Source organism: Impatiens glandulifera, chromosome 2 (genome assembly GCF_907164915.1).
Source record: "Impatiens glandulifera chromosome 2, dImpGla2.1, whole genome shotgun sequence".
Taxonomy (NCBI): domain Eukaryota; kingdom Viridiplantae; phylum Streptophyta; class Magnoliopsida; order Ericales; family Balsaminaceae; genus Impatiens; species Impatiens glandulifera.
In genome coordinates, this window is record NC_061863.1 from 27,251,312 (window position 1) to 27,257,278 (window position 5,967).

Below are 5,967 nucleotides of genomic sequence, written 5' to 3' on the forward strand. Positions count from 1 at the left end.
GCGCATGAAGATGCGACTTGTAGTAGTGAAGACTATTGAAATCAAATTCAAGATCTCAAGGAGTGCCATGACGATGCGACTTACAACGATGAATTCTCGGCAATCGATTCAAGACATCTGGGAAGTGTGCATGCTAATGCATTTTTTGGTGTAAAATTTTCGACAATCCATTCGAGACATCTAGAGAAAGTGTGCATGAATATGCGACTTGCAGTGATGAGATTCTCGACAATCGAATTCAAGAACTAAAAGGTGCGCATGATGACGCGACTTGTAGTGATGAGATTCTTAACAATCGATTCAAGACATCTAGAAAGAGTGCGCATGAAGATGCGACTTTGTAATGAATTCTTATAATTGATTCGAGACATTTAGAGAGTGTGCACGACGATGTAACTTGCAGCGAGTAGATTCTCGACAATAGACTTCGAGACATCTAGAAAGAGTGCACATGAATATGCAACTTACCGTAATGAGATTCTTGACAATCGAATTAAAAAAACTAAAAGGTGTGCATGAAAATGTGACTTGAATTAATGAATTCTTGACAATCGATTCGAGACATGTGAATTAATGAATTCTTGACAATCGATTCTTGACCTATCTTATTTCTAGATGTAGTTTTGCAATGAATTCTTGAGAAACTAGTTCAAGACATCTTGAAAAGTGTGCACGACGATGCATATTTTAGAAGAAAGGATTCTCGACAATCGATTACGAGACACTTGGAAAAGTGCGCATGACGATGTGACTTACAACGAAAAAGAGATCCTCGACAATCAATTTAGACATTTTGAGAGTGTGCATTACAATGCAGCTTTCAACGATAAATTATCAACCATCGGTTCAAGACATTTAGAAAGTGCGCATGACAATGCGGCTTACAACAACAAATTCTTGACAATCGATTTTGAGATATTTAGAAATGTGTGCATGAAGATGCCACTTTCAGCAACGAATTCTCGACAATCGATTTTGAGACACATGGAAAAGTGAGCATGAAGATGCGACTTTCAACAACAAATTCTCGACAATTGATTTCAAGACCTCTAAGAAAAATGCGCATGACAATGCGACTTACATTGGAAAATTTTCGACCATCGATTTCGTGACCTTTGGAAAAGTTTGCATGACAATGCAACGTATGATAAATTCTCGACAATCCATTTGAGACCTTTAGAAAGTGTGCATGACGAGATCATGAGATTGAGCATGCTCTTGAATAACTTCTTCTTCTTCTCTAGATGGGTTCGATTGAATAGGTTCCTCGGCTTGCTCAATAGAGGGTTGAGCCATTAGACTTTTTCTTCTGTAGAAAAACTTCCAGGTTCAATCAGATGAGCAGCAACTTGCTCATCTTTATCTGCAGCGGCATCATCAGAGATGTCCATTCGTTCATCTTCATTTGAGGAACTACCAAATGGGCTAGCTCCTAAGCAGCTTGCTCCATGAACGTACCGTGTAACCACCGAAATATAATCCTCTATGATCTCGTCCAATCTCTTCAAAGCTTTTGCTTCAGCTTCAGCACCTTTCTCAATAGGAATGAAGTTGGCTCTTTTGGCTTGGAGAATAGGAAAGAGAGCCCGTCTTCTCAAGTTTGCTTCCACTAGCTCTTTTCTCTTAAGAGCTTCATACACTTCTGAAGTCTTGGCCCACTTCAAGACCCTTTTCTCATTTTTGACGAGCTACAACCATTGATTGGTTATTCCTTTGCCTTTGATGACCCCAGTGTACTTGATAGACATTCTATTCAGTACCAAGTATCGAAGATCTCTATCTTTTTAGCAGCAGCAGCCTTGGTTTGATCCATCATGAGGTCAACAATATACGTTGCCTTAGAAACTTCTTCATCATGATTCACAGCAACATCCTTCCCTTTTCTGATTACTTCGATGGGCTTTGGAAAGAATCTTGGTTCCCCAAAGACAATTCCAATGGATTGCCTTGCAGAACGCATGATTTCATGGGCAGTCAAGGGTTTGAGGAAGAGTCCTGGTGTAGGTTTGGCTGGAACTATCTTGCCACTCACCAAAGACTCTGTTGGGACAATGTTTGGAACGTGAGGCAGTTTTATTAACATAGAAGTAGCCTTCTCAGGTTTACCATCAACATCTGAAGTAAGAGCAGCACCTTGCTCTAGTTCAGCACGTTCTGTAGCACCCGCGGCTACAAGATCAGGTTGATGAACAAGAGACGCAACCCTGTCAAAAACTTCATTGGTTTGACCAACTGGCTCAACAGTTGGCCCGACAACAGATTCCTTCACAAGAATAAAAGAAGATTTATCCTGTTCCATCTCAGGAACATTGAATTTGGGCACTTCGGCCAGAGATTGAGAAGAGGTTACATTCGATGACGCTTTCACCGATTTGGACGCATGGGGCGCCTTTGATTTCTCTCCTATAGAAACAGAAGACCTTGATGATCTCCGCAACTGACTAGCTGCAGGAAACAGGGGAGACATAGGAATGGTGGCAAGTTCGACTGGACCTTGCCTAACTCTAGAATCAACAATTCAGAAGTCCTTCTTCGAGGAGCTCTTCAGATTGGTAGAACTAGCCTCAGACTCGTTCACAGTTTTGGTTCGTTTGGCTCCTGTAGACAGGACAGAAGCCGCTGGATGTTTGGACCGGGTAACAGACCTTCCTACTGTCTATTGGCTTGAGGCTCCTAAAAGAGACTCTTTTTTGTTCTTCATTCTGACTAGGGTATTAGCGACTATGAAGACAGTGTACACCCTGGTCGGGTTGATTGGTTCAGAATTCTCCATCGCGACCCCCAAATGTTCCAGCAATCGACTTAGCTGAGCAGCAGAGTTTAGGCTCTCCTTGTTCTCCTGGTTGATTGAGAAGCAAAGGTTCTAGAACAGCGTTGAGGCCCAGTTGACCTGAATCCCCTTTGAGATGACATACATATAGTCAAACCGATCTTGACTGTAGAGATTGAACGACCCAGCCTTCCCATGAAGCGCTTTCGCCACCACGTCATTTAGCAAGATAAATTGAGGGTTGAGATCATTCTTGCTCCCATTAAGTCGAATCGCCAAACCCTTGGCTGAGAAGACCGTCTTCATTTCCTCCATCACCACCGGTGGTAGATGTCGGTTGAACATATGCCCTTCTGATGGAAGTTCAAAGAACTCCGCATAGACCGCTTCGTTGAAGGAGATTTCGGTTTCATTTACGGTTGCTACAATATAATTTCCACCATTGATGCAAATTTGAATAACTCCCTCACTTATTTTTCATGGAAGATGAACGACCCTCCCATATACTTTCCCATACCAGAATATTCAAGGGATTTGAACATTTCGACCACCTCATGCTGATCGAACGTATAAACAGAAGGAAAATCCACCAGCAAAGTATAGTGACCAAGCGTGATTCTCTTGTTTCCCATTTTTCAGAAGCATACGAACAAACACACAAAGAACTAAGATTTTTGAGAGAAAAAATCAAAGAAATCTAGGGTTCTTAGAAATCTTGAGTGAGAAATGATTTACAATCTCATGCAAAATTGTCCTTATATAGACTACCAAGATTCATAGAGGATAACCGTCGTTTTTCCTAAGGGTATGGCCCATCAATTAATTTTTAGACGTTCTTTCCAAAGAGTCATCATTATATTGAGGGTATATTAGTCAATCTCTCTTAACATTGAAAGACACATGTCTTCATGTTATTCGGAGATGACTGTTTTTATGTTTGAGCGGGAAAAATAGATATCCTCACGTGGGACAGTTGTCCTTGATCGGTCTAATACACACGTAGTTAAACGTTTTTCTTACTTCACCCATCTATGAAAACTAAACGTCTATTAGACACATGGGTCTATTACATGCAAGCGTCTAATCACGTGTAATATATATACGTCTAATGTCTATTAGACGTGTACGTCTAATTACGACTGAACAACACGTATTAGACGTGTGTTTGGTTAGACGTGAGCATCCACTTGCTCTTGACGTAAAAATGTCTAACGTCTATTAGATGTGTACGTCTAACCACGCAGGTTTTAAACCAAGACATATAGACTTAGATGCATAGAGTGTGTGAAAAAATACGTCTAAGTACATGCCTCTTCCTTTAGACGACCTCGTCTATAGACGACCTCGTCTAATAGACCGATTAAGGCCTTTCGTCTGAGTGTATCTTTTTTTTCAAAATAATTTCTCCCTTTCAATTTGTGCATGTACAAAATGAATAATCAAATGTTTTGAGATCCTTAGGACCAAAAGTATTTTTAATACAAAAACAAACAAAAACATTTAGTCTTCTAGAATGGTAGAGGTCATTGTTGATCTTCTAAGATATATACTCAAAAGAGTATTCTCCTTGCTTCCTTCCTGCAGCCCTCCTGCATCACCTACATAAGAAGCTATTTACAAACTTTGGTACCCATATTCAATTGGGTCCTCGATCAATTAGTCCCTTAGGAATCCATATCTGAGATATTCTAATGGATTCCCCATTTTGTGTTGTGATTGATGCGTATGATTTTGACTTAGCAGACAACTTCCTGCTAGCCACTGATCCCTTAGCTTTTGAAGAAGACTTTTTCTTTTAAAACTCCTTGACTTTGAGTCAGGTTTTAGATTTCCAGACATGTTAACTGCTTCTAACTTATTTTTAGCCAGCTAACGGTCGGCGGAACATAAATTATTTCATTCTTGAAAACTACTTCTTCATGAATGGGATCAGATTCAATATCAGTCAGACTTCCTTTAACAAAGCTTAATGTCTTAAGCTTCTTATTCGATGAGTTTAACTTTTTGCACGACAGGTTTGAGTCATCGCCATCAAATCCTAGACCGGATCTAGATCCTGCAGGCTTTAAAATGCTGATCTGATATTTGACAGCTTCTCCAGACCTTGTCAATGCACTAACAACATAGTTTAACCTCTTGTTTTTAGTGAAAATAGTTTGAATCTGTTCTTTGAGCATCTCATTCTTAGATGAGATCTCTACAAATTTCTTTTCAAAAACATTTGATTCAAAAATTTGAGGTAAAACTGGTTGAGACATTTCAGGTGATGATTTTGTTTTATTTAGAGATTCTGCTAGCTTTCTGTACTCTATGACCATGTCATCTAGTACAACTACCAGTTGTTCCCTTGAAATCTTTTCATAGGAGAAGTCAAATACCTCAGTTTCCTGAGTCTCTTATTCATCTATTCTTTCCATGAAGCAAACCACTTATTTGTCATCACTATCACCAGATGAGAAGTAAGAATCACGGAGGTTTCGTCTGTTCTTTCCATCTCCTGCCATAAGAGCCTTCTACTCTTTTTCATCATCCTTCTTATGTTCAAGCTTAGGCTTCCGGCATTCTGATTGATAATGATCTGCAATGCCATAGTTATATCATTTAATATTAGCCTTGGATTTCTTATTATCATTGGAGAAACATGAAGTCGCCAAACTTCTTCACGAAGAGAGACATGGCATCGCTGCTCAGTTGATGCGCCGTCATCTTCACATTAGAAGCTATTGGTGGCTCTTGAACATTCACCAACGCTTTGGCAATGATAATGGATGTGGATTGATCTTCTTCAATCCTACAGTTCACTTCAATCCTACAGTTCAGCTCGAACTCGTAGGCCTTGAGATCAGCAAACAGGTCGAAGAGAGAAATCTTGTTGAGATCTTTGGATTCCCTCATAGACATTGTCTTTATGTCCCATTCCCTCGGAAGAGCACGCATGACCTTAATAGTAAGCTCCATGTTGCTATAGGTCTTGCCAAGGATAGATAAGGAGGAGACAATCTAGCTGAATCTGGTGTTGAACTCGTTCATTATTTCACTAGGAGGCATCTTGAAACTGTCAAATGTTGAGTGGCAACCATGATCTTTTTTTCCTTGGTTTGTTTGTTGCCCTCACACAGTTGGGTGAGTCGGTCCCAGACCTTTTTAGCAGTATCACACTTGATGATGTAGTTGAACATGCTGTCATCAAAAGATCT